Source organism: Lynx canadensis, chromosome D1 (assembly GCF_007474595.2).
Source record: "Lynx canadensis isolate LIC74 chromosome D1, mLynCan4.pri.v2, whole genome shotgun sequence".
Classification (NCBI taxonomy): Eukaryota; Metazoa; Chordata; class Mammalia; order Carnivora; family Felidae; genus Lynx; species Lynx canadensis.
The window spans coordinates 111,870,013-111,887,872 of record NC_044312.2 but is presented as its reverse complement, the minus strand read 5'-3'; the positions used below and the strand labels follow the sequence as shown (position 1 = coordinate 111,887,872).

The 17,860-nt window shown below is 59.8% G+C and overlaps 1 long non-coding RNA gene across 1 annotated transcript; it reads right to left on the bottom strand.

Annotated features, from left to right (window-relative positions):
• Window positions 1–9,179: 9,179 nt before the first annotated feature.
• LOC115526171 lies at window positions 9,180–10,393 on the bottom strand. Its single transcript, XR_003972563.1, has 2 exons — window positions 10,002–10,393; window positions 9,180–9,387 (listed from the first exon to the last, which is right to left on the bottom strand). It is a non-coding gene; the product is annotated as an uncharacterized LOC115526171 (long non-coding RNA).
• Between the last annotated feature and the right edge of the window lie 7,467 nt (window positions 10,394–17,860).

Genomic DNA, 17,860 nt, shown 5'->3' with positions numbered 1-17,860 from the left:
CAGTCTTTGCGGATGTGATTGACTTCAGGGCTTTGAGACGAGGTGGCCTCCCTGGGTTATCCCGTGGGCCCCGAATTCCATCACCCGTGTCCTTTTAAGAGACAGGCAGAGGGGGATGGGTGAGATGTGACACAGACAGGGGAGAGGTCGTGTGACCACAGAGCCACGGCCCAGGAGCACCGGAGCCCCCCAGACTCCTTGATCTCGGCCCAGTGAGACTGAACGTCTAGCCTCCAGACTGAGAAAATAACCCAGGTTGTGGGGACACCGGGCCGCGGCCGCGGGAAGCTGATCCGGTCGGCCTGAGAGCATCCTAGCTCCATCCGCTTCTGCCGTGTCCTGGGGGCACCTCCTGGCTGTCCCAGCCTTTGCAAAGGCACTCGTGGGCATTCTGCAGGCCACAAGACACGAGGTTGCAGGGAGCCATAGACTCGGGTTCCTTCCCCAAAGCGCTGTCCCTCAAAATTACGCAGGAGGGAAGAATGAACCTATTGGAACAGAACTGGTCCTCTCTCTCTGGAATGTTCTCTAAGTGTCAGGCTCATTCCTGGTGCTTGGAGCTGGGTCCTCCGCCTGGGGGAGGGAGACAGTGCCCCTCTCAGGGCCCCGCTCTTGTCCCCCTCGGGCAGGTGGTCATGCGGACGACAGCTCAGCTCTGCCCGCCGCCCAGATGTCGATATTCCTACAACCGTGCGTGGCGATCGCTGCCTCTGGTCTTCCCTGAGGAGCCCCCCAGTCAGGGAGCTGCCGGGGAGAGGGACCCTCTGCCCCCGAGGCCTTTGTGATTTGGGGGAGGGATCGTTGGACGCAGGCCACAGAAAATCATACCATTGCGACTTGAAGATGTGGTCCATTTATCTATCAGGTGGGCAGTTTCGGGCTGGAGTGGCAGGACCTCTGTGCCTCCAGGGGCCCAAGCTCCTTCTGCCGTCCTGCCTCCCAGCCCTGGGCACGTGGCTTTGTCCTCATGGCTGCAACACGGCTGCTGTGCCTCCAGCTGTGATTCCAGCTTTCCCTGTGGGAAGGAAAGTGTGAAAGGGGTGGGGGGAGATGCCTGGTTGGGGGGCCCCTGGAACTTCCCAGGACCCGCTGGCATTTGGTTGTCCGCTCCGACTTCCAGAGAAGCTGGGAAGTGGAGCGTTTCCCCTGGTCGCCATGCCCGTCCTGGACCGAAGCTGTGTTCTGTCCTCAACGGGAGAGACATCGGGTGGGCGGTTCGTCCCATAGACGGTCCCTTTTCCCTCAAAGTTGCTCCCCACAAACGGCTGCCCCCTCCCCCTCCCCCTGCATTTCTGCCTCAGGGCCCATATTCCTCCCCCTCTCGGGAAGCGAGGGGGCTCTGCCCAGGGTCTGGTGCACGACAGCCTTCCGGCTCTCGCTGTCGTTCCTGTTGTGTCGTCGGGGTTGTGCGAGGGCCAGGAGGCAGGCTGGGGCGGGGCAGCAGCCAGGGCCAGGCCAGGAGGCCATCCAGGAGGTGGAGACAGAGCACAGCCCTGTGGACTTCTCCTGAGGCCTCTGCCCCTCAGCACGGGCTGGCCTCTCTGTCTGCTGGAGAAATAGGCCGTCTATACCGCTGGCCGAAGTGCAGCAGCCCAAGGGGCTCTAGAATTACTTTTACGTAGTTTCTTACTCTCAGAAAAAAGACAGAAAGTGCCCTACAAAACTGTGCCGTTGAAACCACGGGTGCCTGCCCTCCCTCCCTCCTCCCTCCCTTCTCCATCCCTCATCCCTCCCTCCCTCCTTCCCTCCTTCCTTCTTCCTTCCCTCCTTCCTTCCTTCCTCCCTCCCTCCTTCTCTCCTCCCTCCTTCCCTTCCTCCCTCCACCCCTCACCCCTCCCTCCTTCCTCCCTCCCTTTCTCCTTCCAGCCCTCATCCCTCCTTCCCCCTTCCTCCCTCCCTCCTCCCTCCTTCCTTACCTCCTCTCTCCCTCCCCCCATCACTCATCCCTCCCTCCCTCCTCCCTCCCTCCAACCCGTGCTTTCCTCTGCTTGTCCATCCACCTCTCAGTCTGTCTGTCCATCTGCCCTTTCTTCTATCTTTCCCCATTTGCCACCTGCCAGGCTGTGAGGTCTGGGACTCTGGGCTGCACTCGGGCAGGTGCTGGGTCAGTTCTGCTCACACAGACGCAGGCACAGCCTCCCCGGCTCCCCGCTGAGGGTACAGGGCTCCCGCCTGGACAGCCGTCCTTGGAGAGAGGGCCCCAAATGCCCCCTGGCTGGCATCATGGGCATCGCCTGCAGCGGGCAGCCTATCCCTGTGAGAGGTCCCGCTGGGCCCTCTCCGCCGTCCTTACAAGGGCTGATGGGGCCTTCCAGGGACAGCTTCCCCCAGAATAACCCGGTGACACCAGTTCCGTCTTCAACCTCTACCTCATTTCCTGACCAATGGTCCAGCCCCAAACAAAACTTGTGTTATCTAGTTTCATCTCCGGCCGGGAGAGGCCTGTCCGCTCCAGGCAGCAGCCGGCCCTCCAGGAAATCACCTAGCGTGGCCAAAATTCGCCTTCCAAGGCCAGTGCCGAGCCGCAGGAAGCCGCGGCCGGGAGGCCTGGAGCTGCGGTGTGCAAAGCAGGCCTCGCTGCCCCGCTCGGGGGACGCGCGCCCAGGGCCTCGGCCCCAGAGGGCACGCGCCGTGATCGCCCTTGTGGTTCGTGCTTTGGCCTCAGGCTCGGGGAACCCCGGGGACTCGGCCTCGCAGGGTGGATGGCAGGGGGGGAGCCCGGGTCCGGGAGTCGGGAGGACTCGTGGCAGAACCCGGCGGGCGCCCCACAGCCGTGCCCCCGCCACCGCCCCGGGGACAGGCGCAGGAAGAGAAACCGAGGCAGCCCCTGCGAAGGTGGGCCTCAGGGGCCGGTTGGCCGTGCTTCAAACAGGCCTGCGTCCTCACCTGCCCATCTGCCCGCAGGGGCTAAGTGCTGCTCAGCCTGTGTCTTGGAGCGGAAAAAAATAAATAAACGAGACCAGAAAAGGACCCTATCAGATGCCAAAAATGAAGATAACACGGGAGGAAGTTTACTCTGATGAGGAAATCCCTAAATGCTGCTGGAGCTAATGCTTGGAATTGTTCATTAGCACTCGGGGGCTCTGAAGGAAGGGCTCTCTCCCAGTGTGCCCCCCCCTGCCCCCCAGGTCTGCCCCGCACTTATCATCACTTATCTGCAGGAAACGGCTCGAGCTTCTGAATCCGCAGGGCGCTGCCGAGACCAGGCTGTGACTCATGCCTGGGCAGCCGGACAGCAGCGGGGACGGCCTTCCCGGGGCAGCGGCCCAGGCTCCGTCGCCGGGCTGGGTGGCCACAGGTTTCCAGAGTAGGGGGAAGAGAAAGTTCTGGAAAGTTTGCCGGGGTCATGGCAGGAGGAGCCGTCCCTGGAGTACCCACCTGCTGGTCCCAACACGCCCAGATTCTTCCCTGACTCAGGATCTAAAAATGTGCACCGTTTACCCAAGGAAGGGGATGGGAGCCACGGGGCGGGGGGTGGGGGGGCAGGTGTCACCCAGGGTCCCGTGACACTTGGCTGTGGCCTGGCTCCCGAGCGTGTGGCCGGCTGGAGCTCCCAGATGTCCGCCTTGGAAACGTGCGTTTTCCTGCAGGGCCCGTGGCGGAGCTCTGGACACAGGAAGAAAGGCCTATTTTTGGAGGCAAGCCTTAGAAGCTGGGGCTCAGATGACCCCATCCCATCCTGCCCTCTGACTCGGGCAGGAAAAACTGTAGGAAACGCCTGACTTGGAGGCATGCAGAATTCTGCCTCTGGTGGCAGGCGGGGCCCCGGGCGCGGAGACCACAAGATCACCGTGGTCGTAACTGTGGGGCCGGCCTGCGTGCGTGCGGGTCTCGGGCGTCTCCTCCGCTGCCGTCGGTGAATGTGTCCCTGTGTGCCGGGGCCTCAGTGCCAGACTGACGGGCATCACGAGACAGCCCCACTCTTCCCGAAGGCCACAAGCCCGGTTTGGGCTGGGGACAGTCCATCTCCCCATGTCTAGAGTGACACATAGGGCTCGGGCATCGTGGCCCAGGCTGCTGGGAGCACAACATGAGGAGACAGGCTGCCGGGCCTTTGCACGGACCCCGGCCGGGTCCCAGTCCTCCCGGGCCACTGGGCCACCTGCCTGCCACCCCGGGGGTCTGCACTCGGGGCCGTCTGTATAAGGCTGCATTTTTGGTTCATGCTGAAAACGATTCAGCTTCTGTTGTTCTGACCGCTCTCCCGCCTCCTGCGCCTTCCACACCCGCCCCCCCCCGAAGTCAGGAGCCAAAGGGATGGGGTTGAGCTGGGGGAGAAAACCGCGAGCTCTGAAGGATATGAGGAAAGATTTCACTTCCCTACGTCCCGGCTTCTATGTTTAGCATGGCCACTTTCCACTTGCAAAGACTTTCCTCTTTATGACAGAGCGTATCTGGCAAGAAGGCCCCTCGGAGGTATTGGTGCTTGTGTTTTTTCTCCCACCCTGTCTCCCAAGTCCAAACTTCCCTCCTGGAAATGAGAAATCTTTTCAAACCTCACAAGGCGTTTTCTTTATCATTCTCCTCCATTTTAAACCACAGGTTGATTTCCCATGATGCCGTCTATGGGGGGGGGAACTGCATGGCAATGCCCCAGGGCGCAGGCGACCCTGGAGGCCTTCGCGAGCCCACGAAACCAGAAGATGCTTCTTTGGAGGCAAAGGGACCCTGCCGGAGGGTCTCCTGTTCCCCAGGTGTGGCCGCCTCGCTTCAGTGACATGACTTCCCCCACTTGGCAAACACGTATTGAAGACCTACTGTGTGCCAGGCCCCTGTCCAAATGTGAGGGGGACGGGTGGTGCCGAGAACAAAGCGGGCAAAAATGCTGGCCCTAGCGGGGCTCATATTTAAAAGTGGAGATACGGGGCGCCTGGGTGGCGCAGTCGGTTGAGCGTCCGACTTCAGCCAGGTCACGATCTCGCAGTCCGTGAGTTCGAGCCCCGCGTCGGGCTCAGGGCTGATGGCTCAGAGCCTGGAGCCTGTTTCCAATTCTGTGTCTCCCTCTCTCTCTGCCCCTCCCCCGTTCATGCTCTGTCACTCTCTGTCCCAAAAATAAATAAACGTTGAAAAAAAAATTTAAAAAAAAAAATAAAATAAAAAAAAAAAGTGGAGATAGAAGACAAAACGCCGAGATTCCCTGGAAGGACCAGAGCTGTGGGCTGAGAACGAGCCGGAGGCATGGGAGGGGAGCCCGGTGGGGGCGGGCAAGGCCCGTGATGTCAGAAAGGCGGTCAGCAGAGGCCTCTGGGGGGTGAGAGTGGATGCAAGTCAGAGGGAGGAGGCTCGGGCACACGGAGGTCAACCAGCGCAAGCCCCGTGGAGACCAGACATCTGAGCCGTCCCGGTAACGGCAAGGACGTGGACCCCCAATCAGGGCAGAAGTCCCCTCGCTCTCCGTCCTGGTGGACCGAGTGGCCCTGAGCGGTGGCCAGAGGTGCAGCAGGCTCCCCGTGGGCCCGGACGGTAAGCCTATCTCCCTCGGTTCACGCCACCCCTCATCGGAAAGCCAGCTTCCCGCCTCCCTCCCCGAGTCACCCGGCCCCAACCTGACCCAAGCCTGGCTCCAGCTGCCCAGAGTCACGCGCGGCCAGCGACCCCGCCGCGCCAGCCTTAGAGTGACGGGTGAAAGTGGAAACTCCCAACTCGGGGTGTCTGGAAGAAATTGTAAATCCTGCCGTCAACCCATCGGGGCTGCTGCCACACTGCCCCTTGGCTGTGGTTATTTCTCACGGTTCTGGAGGCCGTAAGTCCAAGATCAAGGTGCCAGCTTGGTTGGACTCTTCCTGGTCATGTCCCCCCACGGCCTTCCTCAGTGCATGCACACGGGGAGGGTTCTGGTCCTTCCTCTTCTTAGACGGGCACTGATGACACCATGGGGCTCACTCTCATGACCGCACCTGACCCTAACCACCTCCCGGAGGCCCAGGTCCTGACACTGTGGCGTTGGGGGGGTAGGGCTTCAACATAGGCATTTGGTGGTGGGGGTGGGACAGAAACACCTTGAGTGACTCCCGGCCTTTGCTCCACGGATGTGCGATGGAATTAAATCATTGTCCCTTACTAGGGAAAGTGGGATCCAGGACAGTAATGCCGCTCCCAGACGCGAGAAGAATCTAGAAGACATGCCTCTCTTTTTACACATGGAGACCTGGGGGCCAGAGGAGTTATAGGACCTGCTAGGCTCACAGAGTCAGCTGGTGGCCAGGGAGGGGAACTTCCAGTCGGGGGTTGGTCAGAGACTACCGACTGTTTACAAAGATTTCCAGCTTTCCGCTTCCTGGGCAACAGGTCGGGCCGTTCTGCTCATCCTTCTTGGAGTCGGGCGTGGCCGCACGACTCCGTCGGCCAGTGACACAGGAGCAGAGGGACTCAGCTCACTTGTGAGCAGAAGTGTTAAGGGTCTGGTCTCCGGGATGGTAGGAGCACCCCTGGAGATGACTCAGGGCCAACAACCCGCAGCCCGTGGGTCAAATGTGGCTCACCACCTGTTTATGTAAATAAACTTTTACTGGAACACAGCCCCTTCGTTTCTGCTCTGTCTGAAGCTGCTTTTGTGCCACAGTAATCGTCGGGGAGTTGCAACAGACACCACGTGGCCCGTGAAACCTGAAACATTTACTCTCTGGCTTTTCACAGAAGCCGTTTGCTGACCCTGCTTTACGGCATCCAGCTCTGGGGGACTGTTTGTTACCGTAGCGTGACCTAGCTGGTTCTGACCGACACACTTTCTAATTATGCTCACAGCTTCTCACTGCCGTGTCATGTGCTCTAACAATTTAAAAGACCCTATATTTTGCACAGCGTGTAAAGCTACCGCATCCTGCCTCCACTTCCTGGTTTCTGAGCATCCGTGGCCGTCTCCGCCCGCACGCGGGGAAGGAGGGCCCAGGGAGGCACGTGACCGGTCTGGAGCCACCTGCAGAGCTTCAGCAGGACCCCGACCCCGCAGTGAATTGGGGCACTGAGGATTGTTAAGTTGTATCTGCATTGCCGAAGGTAGCACACAGAGCCACATTAGGAAACCCACGGCCCCGCCCCCCCCCACCTCCCGGCAACACCTTTAAGAAAACCAACGAAAAGAGAAGGCCATTCACCCAGAGCAGAAGTGAGAAGGGGTGACATCTGGCTTCCCTACTCGGCCTGCTCCTCTCCTGCTTCCTTTATCTGCTCCCCACGCTCCCCACCTCCCAGGATCCCACGGCCTCTGGAGGGAGCAGCGGTGCAAGGCCACTGCGGCCCCGCCCATACCTGGGCCTTGGTTTCCCCATCTCCGCACACGCACCCTTTTACCTCGTGGGTGCTGCAGAGCCAACCACGATGGGCACAGGGTTGGGGGCACCCTTCTCTGCCCAACCCGGACACAGAAGCTGCTGGAAGGAAACGGGGTCCTGCCTGGGGGAGGGGTGCAGGCTGCCTGGCTGTGAGAGGGGGCACCCACCCCGCCGTTCTGCAGCCCTGGCTTCTTTGGTACCCCATCTCGGATTTCACCCTCGCCTTCCCCGGCGTGGTTCCGACAGGCCTGGGAGCAGGGAGACCTTGCAGCCTGGAAGGTGGCCCAAAGGTTGAACAGCTACAGGTTTGGACCCGCCCACCTGCTATCTCTAGTTCCATACTTCATACTTTTTTTTTTTTTAAACCAAACTCTTAGGCTTATGTAACACACTTGGAAGTCAAGAAGCCAAGGTTCATTATCAACAGCCCAGGAGGGGTTTGCGAAACACTTGCTATGAAGAAATCTTTCCATTGAGAAAAATTCCCCTGGTGCTCGTGCCCCCAGTGGTTCCGGCATGTTGCTGAGGGGGTGGGCATTCAGCAGCTTGAGAAAGGGTGTCCCCGAGGCTCCCGAGCCCACTGCTCTCTCTGCTGGCCGCGTGCCATGATCCTGCTGCCCGGAAATGGCACGTGACCCTCCCTTTTGTCCTCTAGGCCAGTCGCTGCTGACCTCACCACCAACAACCGATGTCAGACAGGGTTCTCACCATGTGCCAGGCAGAGGGCTGGGCCTCAAATCTCTCGTTTTAGCGGATGCTCACATGACTGAGGGCCAGGTGTCCTTATGCCCATTTTATAGAGGAGGACACTGAGGCTCAGAGAGGAGGCAAGGCGGTGGAGTGAGGGCACCCATTAGCATGCTTCTGCAATGGGTCATTGCAAAAGCAGACACCGCCCCTCCTCCTGATTGAACAGCCACTCCCAAAATATAAGTCCACATGGGCCCCAGGAGTGTGTTTTTTAAGCCACTCGCTGTATCACAAGAGGAAATGAGGGGCTTATCCTGCAGAGATGAGGCCAGCATTCTGCTTGGCCATTTCCCCTCTAGGAGAGCAGATGTGTGGGGTTCTGTGCCTTTCTTCGGCCACACTGCCATTGGGGCCCCCGGAATCTGACGATCAGAGAGCCAGGGCTGGGGGACTATGGCCAGGCGGGCAAACAGCTCTTTTCGAAGCATCCCTGCCGGCCCTGCTAAAAACCCACCGGCCTCGCCCACACACATGCGTTTTCCACCGGGGCTCTGGAAACCGGAGCCCGTGCGGATCCAAGAAGACGACATCGTGCCGGTCTGGGCCACGGCTACAGATTCAGACCGTGCAGCCGAGGGGCCCCAGCCTCAGAGGGAACTCAATGAATTTGTCGGGGAACTGAAAACAGATGATTTCAATCAGCGGGGGTAAAAAAATGACTTCATGGCCACAGTTGACTGAGGGAGGCAGAGTTTGGCGGCCAGGCCCTGCCCAGGAGGCGCTTCCAGAAACCCCGTCCTGCTCCTCAGCACGCCCCCCCCCCCAGCCCCCAGCCCCAGCCCCCAACCCGGGCCTTCCCTGCAAGGCCCCTGCGTGCAGCGGGAGGGCCAGGAATCGAGAGCAGGACGGAAGAGCGGTGGCCCCAACAAGGACCGCGAGGCTCGGAGATAACCCGGCGCACCCCGCCCCCGAGCTTCCTCTCCGCGGCCGCTTTCATGAATGGCTCAGCTTCCCAGACAGCCGATTGGCTGAGCCGCCGGGAGCGCGGCCCAATCAGCGGCTGCGGAGCGCCGGAGGCTCCGCGTGGGGCCTCGGTCCCCGCAGGCATGAATGGAGCTGCCTCGGCTGCCGGCTGCCACGGCCACCGCGCCTCCCCCCCCAACCCCCGGCCTCCCCAGCGGACCCCCCTCCCCCAGCGGCGAGAGGAGGAGGAGAGGATTTTTTTTTTTTTTTAATTCTTCAGACTGCTCAGGGTTCTGGTACGATTGTGTCATTCCGAGGCTTGGCCGCCGCTCCTGACAATAGCCCTCGGGCTTCCCTGCCGGGTTGTCATCCAAGATCTTGTGACAGGGAAAGGGCTTGCGTGGTTAGAAATTCATTTCTTTGCCTAGGATCCGGCCAGACTCCACTTCCAGGGAAAGGCGGGCTGCCGGGGGGACAAAGGCAAGGGGTTGGGAAGAGGTGGGACCCTTTTCCCACCGGCGCGAGGGGTTCCTGGCACGTGCAAACCGCTGGGAGCTTCTCCTGCGACCCGGAGGGGCTTGGTCAGCACCCCCACCCCCACCCCTTGGTCCCTGGCCCTGTCCTAGCTGCATATGCTGCGTGCATGTGAGGGCTGGGGCCGTCTGGGGAAGCCAGCCGTTAGGCTGCATTTCCTGTTAAGTAGGAAAACATGTTCTGTTTGCTGATGTTATAAAGAAGGCATGTGTTTACAAATGCTCATTGGGGAGAGCCTGGTGAACGGGCCCACTTCCCGCCTCCCCTTCCCAGAGAACGATTGTCTGGTTGACGGAGGGGGGCGGGCGCTCTGAACGGAAAGACCCCCTTGCCCAGGAAAAGCAGACTCAGCTGAATTCAAAAGTGATACAGGGAACTCTCTCGTAAGGTGGGCTGAGGCCACGTAAGGAGGGCCTTGAGTGCCAGAGTGAGTCCTGGGGAGGTCTGGAAAGTTGGCCAGCCGGAGAGGGGGTGCTTCTTCCTTCTCCAGGGGCTTCTCTGTCGGCCCACCTACCACCTACCCCGTGCCTGGCTGCGGCTCACCATTTCAGGAGCTGCAGTGTTGGAACTACGCAAACGGCTTTCCGGAACTTCTCGGAACTAGCCTGCATTTTTAGAGAAGACAAAACGGGTTCAGAGTAATCTGCAAAGAGCGGGGCATAATTGAAGCGGCAAGCCCGGAGCGTGAACCCTCAAGCTGGAGGTGAAGCATTCCTCCATTGTTCACGGAAGCACGGGGAACCTCACTGCCACAGAACGGACGTGAGCGTCGAACCACAAAATTCCGGCAGGGCCCTGAGCTTCCAGGCTTGGTGCAGACTCACGGCTGCAGCGACTGGGGTCCTACCTGGTGAGAGATGTGTCTGTTCCCTCGTTTCTAGGAGCCAGACTCCAAATTCCCAGGTGGCTGCACAAGGCCACGGGGGTGGGGAGAGGCGGGGCCGGGCCCGAGGGATTCTGGCAGGTTCTGCATTATAAGCATCTGTTTTCACCTTCTATTGGACAGTTCCTAAACTTGTTAGTCTCCGGGTCCACTTGCAGTTTTAAAAGTTTTCAGGGACCCCAAAGCGATTTTGTCGGTATGGGTTTCATCCACGGATATTTACTGCCTTAGAAATTAAAATGGAGGAAAACAACGTAAAACCGCAAAAGTATATAAGCACACACTCCGTTAGCCATCACGGTGACGATGTCATAAATGCATGCCGTCTCTGGGAAACTCCGTTATATGCGCAAGAAAGAATGAGAGGGAAAGAGGCAGCTAACGTCTCAGTGTTACCATGAGAATGATGTTGACCTCTCAGACCTCCCACACACACATTTGGAGAACCGCTGTTTTGGTTTGTAGGGAGAAGTCCCAGGCCGCCTGGCTTCCTTGTGGCTGGGCCTGGCCCTGTGACAGCCTGGCCAGCGGGCTGTGAGCCGGCCTCATGGTGTCTCAGGGGTGCCATTCATATGGAGCACACGAGACTAGAGCGGCCTGGACAAGTGCGGCATGATCGCTCTGTGAGCAAGGGCCACGTCCCGCCTCTGAAAGGAAAGCAGTGACCCCTCCCACAGGCTGGGATATAGTCAAGGACGCAGGTCAACTCAGAGCTTGTAGACCAAGGGCAGCCCCTTAGAGGTCGGGGAGCCCGGGTCACTAGTTCCGTCAGACCTCCCCATTTGTCCCAGATGGCTTACCTGGGTTCCTCTGGGAAGGAGAAATCAACCGCCCGCTGTAAGCTACGGCGTTGGGGACTTTCTTATCACACTAGCCTAATTTGCGTCCTGATCGGTACATCGACCATTTTTACACATCTGGGCCCGAGCCTTGGGCTTTCTGATTTCACGATGTTTGCCAGGTGGATGAGCTTTCTGTCGGTGGGAAACACATCCTCGGGAGGGCTTGGAGCTTGAGCTAGAAGCACGGGTTGGTGGAACAAGGAACCACAGCGACAGCGGGCTCCCTTGCATAAAACTGGCTTTGGGGCTCAGTGGGGAGAGCCAGGGACCCGGGTGCACCTTTGATTTTTACCCAGGGCTCACTTCCCCCACTCTCTCCTCGAGAGGTTTGCGAGAGGCCGAGGAGGGTGGCTTGTGGAGGTGAGGCCATAGCCTGAGAGGCTGTCGCCCAGTTGGACGTCAGAGTAGAAACAGTTCCACTTGTCTCTTGGGGCTGAGGGAGACTGTGGGAGCCCGAAGCGGCAGGTCACAGGGTGAGAGATCCAAGGCCTAGTACACGTATACAACCCCCAGACCAGCGGGGTTTGCCTGGCAGATGGATGGCCTTTGTGTTTCTGGGAGAACAGAGTCACCCTGTACCAGCACACAGGTTATTTGTGGACACAGAGAATGCTGATGTGGTACTTTTTTTTTTTAAGTTTATTTATCTATTTTGAGAGACAGAGAGAGAAAGAGGAAAGGAGGGAGGAAGGGGAAGAGAGAAGAAGACAGAGAACCCGAAGCAGCCTCAGCATTGTCAGTGCAGAGCCCAACTTGGGGCTCCGTCTCAGAAACCAGGAGATCATGACCTGAGCCCAGATCAAGAGTCGGACGCTTAACCAACTGAGCCACCCAGGCGCCCCACTGAGCTGGTACTTTTAAGGGAAATTGCTAGGTATTTACTAGTGTGCAAGTTAGTAAGAGCTCCCAAGAGTTGGTTTTTATAAACAAAAACCAGTATGGTCCTATAATGTGCCTTCTAGCGGCCTTCTTGCCAAAGGAGGGCAGGGGAAGGATGGGTGGGATGTGAGGCTTAAGCCTCTCTTAAGCATATCAGAAAACCCTGGGAGGGCCTGTGGGTGCCCAGGATGCCTTTGGCAGAAAGGATCAGACTCTGCTAATGCCCACCTGTATTCTCTTGAAGAGGCTGGGTGGGGTGACCTGAAGGGAGCCTTGAATCTGTAAACAAGCTCATGGAGGGGGGAGTATCCGATCTGAATCCTGAAGGATGGGCAGGACCTGGGCATCTGATCATGATGAGAAAGAGCCATCCAGGTGGTGGGAACGGCAAAATGAGGGCCTGAAGTGGGATTTGGGATCTGCCCCTCACTACTGCCGCTTGGAAACCGAGCATGGTTCTCTCTTTGTCTCACCAGGTTTTTGCTCACCTCCGGGACCAAAGTTCCTGGACGCTGGGATCAGATCATACACATCCGGCGGGCCCCCGGCAGACTGCAGGACAGCAGACAGCGCTCAGGGGACGGTCCCAGAGCTGCACAAGTCAGACGGGCACCTAGGGAAGAAGGAAGGACCAGGTAAGGAGGTGAGGCGTGTCCCAGAAGGGGTGGAGTTGGGTCCCTCTCGATGGAGGAACAAGCTTGCAGGCCTTTCTGCCCGTGAGAAGCCGGCTGCCTTCCCATTCCTTCTTCAGATGTGATGCGGTAGGAGGATGGCCAGGAGGGGGAGGGAAGCTTGTGTGAGTCGTGGGCGCCGTGTGGCCACTTCACAGGGCGGAGGTTTCTAGAAGAACCTGGCCCGTCATTCTTGAACTCCTCTGATTTTCATTTATTGAGATGTTACTGTCCTGAAGGAAGCAGCCTGAACTTCTGGAAAAGAGGGCAGCTGATGGGGGGGGGGAGGGGGAAGGGGGGCGGGAAGAAGGGCTCGTATGTGTCCTGGGCAGCCGTAACAAATCGTCACATGCTGAGTGACTTAATACGACAGCCGTTTATTGTCTCTGGGAGGTCAAAAGTCCAAGATCAAGGTGTCGGCAAGGTGGGTTCCCTCTGAGGCTGTGCGGGTCCCAGGTCCCTCCTGCAGCTGCTGGTGGCTGCCAGTGACCCTGGGCTTCCTCTGCCGGCCGAGGCACAGCTCCAGCCTCCGCGTCCGTCCTCACGTGGCCGTCTCCGGACTCCCCTCGTCCCCTCTTCCTCTTCTCAGGACACTCGTCGCTGTGGATGTAGGGCCCGCCTGAATCCTGGATGATCTCACCTTGAGATCCTTATGTTAATCACATCTGCAAAGACCCTTTTCCCAAATGAGGTCACGTTCCCAGGTTCCGGGCGGACATACCTTTGCGGAGGGGAGAAGGGAGGAGGCCCCTTTTTGACTGGAAGAGGCAGCGGCACTGCCGGGGACAACTGGAAGGCTTGCCAGAGGAGAGGGTGACGAGCAGGGTCTGGAGGGGTGGCATGCTGCTGGGCAGAAGGGGAGTGGACAGAGATGCTGGCGCTCTGGGAAGATCCTGGGGGCAGCTTGAAATGTCCACCGAGAATGCAGCATGAAATTCAGTTTGTTTGCTTCGCTGTGCTCCTGAAGAGGCGGCCCCGAGGGACACGTGTCTTCCCCGAGTCAGTGCCCAGTCTGCCCCGGGCACCGGCGGTGGGTATGGAGGCTGATTTCGTTTGTACGCTTGTCTTTGTCCCCAGGCCCGGCTGCGCTCGGCCTGCCGGGACCTCCCTGGGGCTCCCACGCCCCCCACAGCTCGTCTGTCCCGAGGGCACCCCTCCAGGTCCCAAATACCTGCCCCCTCCCCCCCCCCCCCCCCCCCACTGGGCCGTCGGGGCCGCGGGCCTTCCAGACGCTGCCAGGACCTCACCTTGGTTCCGGAGCCAATTTCTGGCGCATCAGGGAACAAGAGGGGCCTTCAGCTCCTCGCTCTGGAAAGGCTGAGGTTTGCACAGCCGGCCACACCTGCGTTGTCCCAGAGGGGGACGGCCAGCTGACCCCACGCCACACCCGCGTGGACAGCACGGGGATTTCGCAGCACAGGCGCAGTGTTGCATTCGGTGTCCCCAAAGGGACGGGGCGCACAGAGGAGGGGGACTGAGCCCACCCCTGCAAGCTGTCGGCCTTACCCTAGTCCTTGAATCCCTGACTCGGTTTTCCACCGGTGGAATGGGGCCATCTACCTTCGTGGCGGGGCTGCAGCACTACCCTTCACTTGAAGCTCTCCCTGGCCCTCTCCGGTCGATCAGGCCGTACGTTCTGGGTTGTGCGAGGAAAGGGGGCCCGCCTGGACCCCAGTGTGGGGAAGCGGAGGGACGTGGTATTCAGAGGGAAGCAGGCTCCTTCCAGGTGAGGCCCCGCCTCCCACCCTGCATGGCCTCACCTTCAAAGGAAGGCTGTGCCCCTGCTCTCAGATCCCAGACCCACCACGAGGGCCGCTCTGGGGCCTGTGATAAGAGGCCTGGTTGCTTCCGGCCCCGTCAGGGTTGTTTCACTCTGACTCTGTCTCTTCTCCTCTGAGGCCTCTGCCCAAAGCCAGGGTTCCGCTAGCAACAGGCCCTTGCGAGACAGGGTGCCGAGAGCACCCACAGTCCTCTGGACGGCTTTGGGGAGCTTGTCACTAACGAAACAGCTGCCCCTGGGGCCCGCCAGGCCGAGCTTGAAACTGGAACAGGATGTCTGGGCTGCAGAGTTCTCTTTCGGTCTCTGTGTCTCTGTGCGTCCCTCCCTCTCCCTCCCTCTCTGCCTCTCTCCCTCTCCCTCTGGCTTTCCGTCTCTCCTCCTGTCTCTGCAAATGTTCCCTTTGCCTCTGAGTGCAGAACAGCCACCGCCAGGCCCTGTGAATGGGGAGCTCTGGGAAGCACGGGCCCCTCCGCAGGGACCTGGGCCGCGGCTTTATTCATTCCCCTGGTTAATTAACAGTGAATGCCATGGCCCTGGGAACCCAGCGGCTGAGGGGCTGGAGGGAAGGGCAGGAGGGCCCGGGGCAAACATAACAAGCCCCCCTCCCTCCCCCCACCGTGGGGGTCAGCAGCATGGGTGGCTTATCACATTCTTGGGATGCCAGGCCTGGAGGGCTGGGCGGCCATTTGTCTACACCTGTTAGCCCCTCTTGGCTGTGAGAACCGCCCCAGGGACTAGGCAGCTCTGGGGCCAAGTCGTGGACTGGTGACACTGCCCACCCCCACCCCCGTGAGGCGGGTGACTGGATCGAGGGAGGGGTGGGCACTGCCTCCAGAGTCCGGTGCGTCCCTATGGGGCTCATTCAAGTGACTCCCCCGCCCCCCGCCCCCGGGAGCCTCAGTGTCTTCCCGGGAAGTGGAGGTCATGATGGTGGAGCCCCCCGCCCCCACCCCGGCTGCGCGTGCGGTCTAGAGGTAGGGCCCGTGAGGGCAGCCAGGGTCTGTCCTTTGCCCTCCCATGAAGCCCCAGGACTGTGGCGAGCACAGCCCGTGTGGTGTCGGGCCTAAAGGGTGTCTGGCCCCCGACTCGGTTTGTGGAGCTTGTCCAACCCAGCTAACCCCGGGACTTCTGCCCTGCAGAAGAGACAAAGACAGATAACAGTAATATTAGCATTGGCGGACTAAGGACACCAGGGGCCATAGACTGGGCTATCAGCCCCAGAGATGGGGGGGGCGGGGGGGGCGGGGAGGACGTGTCGGGGGTGCTGAGGCGTGAGGATTGTCGTCTGCGTTTAAAACCCAGAGAGAGGGTCCCGTGGCCCTCAGTCCCACAGCTATGGTGGAAGAACATTCCAGAAAAGCTTTCTGGACTTGACGCGATCCGTGCATCTGTCCGGTTTCGTGGTCCGTCTCCCCCGCCAGAACGTCGGCCTCACGAGTACAGGTGCTTCCACAATTCCTGTGGTGCTGGCTCACTTTAGAGAGTTAGCAGACGGTCGCTGAACGGCTGACAGATACGACTGTATCGTATGATAGGATTCAATGTTCTACGACGAGTATATGACATGGTCTGCAGAGGCACGAGGCCACGCAAGAGACACGCTGGTGGGGCGGCCGAGGTTTCGAAAGCCCCTTGGTCACTTGGTGACTCGGGCGCCGCAGCCCCTGGCCACCCTCTGAGTGGGTGGAAGGCAGTCTGGAGGCCCAGACGACCCCACACCGACAAAGACCCAGAGGCCACAGGGCGGCAGGGCACCCGGGCCACATTCCCTGTAGAGCCTCTGCATGTTTTGGCCTTGAGAGCTGACACCAGATAAACTGACGACACCCGCCCAAATGAACAGCTTTGGCCCCATTTCCGTCTCCCAGGGACCCCTTCTTTCACGGTTACCCATTCCCCAAATTTACCTCCCAAAAGCCTTTGTCTGGCAGGCTCCAGTGGCTTATGTAAAAGGGGTTTGCCAGGGAATTTGGGGCTGTTTAAGGACTCCTGACGTGGCCTGGAGGCACTGCCCAGGGGACAAAGCCTTTATCTCTTCCTTCGAATTCAGAAGATCAGATTAACGGCCTAAGAGTCTCCAAACGCTGTCGCTGCCCCAGTGTTTAGCTAATTTGGAGGCAGAAGAGAGGGATGGACACAAAAGGGGAAGGACAAGTGTAAAAAAAACAAAAACCCTCAGGAATGCACCTGCCGGCTGCCCACCCCATGGGAATTCTCAAGGGGGTGGCGGGACCGGCCCCTGACCTGCGCCTGGGGCTCGAATGCCTAACACCTGCCCCCGGAGAAGGATCTGGCAAGGACTCGGGGAGCGTGCCCCTGCCAGGTGCCTTCGTTCCTGGAACCTGGGGTTGGCAGGCAGGGGGTTCGGGGAGGGTGAGCGTTTGCCCGTGGTCACACAGCGGCCATTCAAGTGTCTGGGGCTACCTGATGCCTGTATTTCCTGCGAGATCCCAGGTAGGTGATCCCTGCCTGGGAGGGTCTGGTCCGCAGGGGCTCCCCATTCGATACAGGGCTCTCCGCCTCTGGGGTCTTCCCCCCACCCCGTGACCAGCAGCCTCCAGGCCCTGAATTCTGGCGTGGGGTCTGATTCCGGTTCCCTGCGCGCCCTCCCTCCGGGGAGAGTCATGAAGGGTGTATTTGGGCCCTGGGGGTGGGGGGGGGTGCCACGGAGGCTGGGCATTTGTGATCAGGAAGCAGGAGGCCAGAGGCCCCCCCCTCCTGGGAGCCCCCACCTTCGCCCCATTCCTGAGCCCAGGCCTCCTGCTGGGCGCCTTTGTCTGTCCCTGAGTTTCACAGGCCTCCCCGGCCTTTTTTCTGCCGGTCTCAGGTTTCATCTCTTGCCGGGAGGATCCTTCCAATTCTCGAACCAGTGACCTCCCAGAAGGTGGGTATTCCCACCCTCTGGAATTCATCCTGGGGCCTGCTCCCCCAGGGCCTCATGTTAGAGGCCTGGACGCAGCAGAAGCCGGTAGAAGGTCTGGGCGGGGGGCTGTCCACCGGGAGAGTGCTGGGTTGGGGGGCATGGGCCCTGGGTTCGTTTCTTTGCGGATCTGAGCATTTAATTTTCAAATCAGAACGTCAGAGGCCAAGAGGTTTCCTAATGGGAAACGTAGAAAACCCAGAAAGGAGAGAGGCCCACCCTAGTGTGGGATCGCCAGAGCCCCACAGGGGTCTCAGAGGCCAAGCAGGGTGCAAAGGGCAACCCCTCCCCGGCTGTGCCTCCCCGCTATGCCTCTGTCTCCCGTGTTTCAGACCTGGCATGGGGTGGGGGGGAGAGGGGGCTCCTATTCCCATGCACCCTACTCCACGCACTTCCTGCCCCTCGGACCCACCTGTCCAGCATCTGT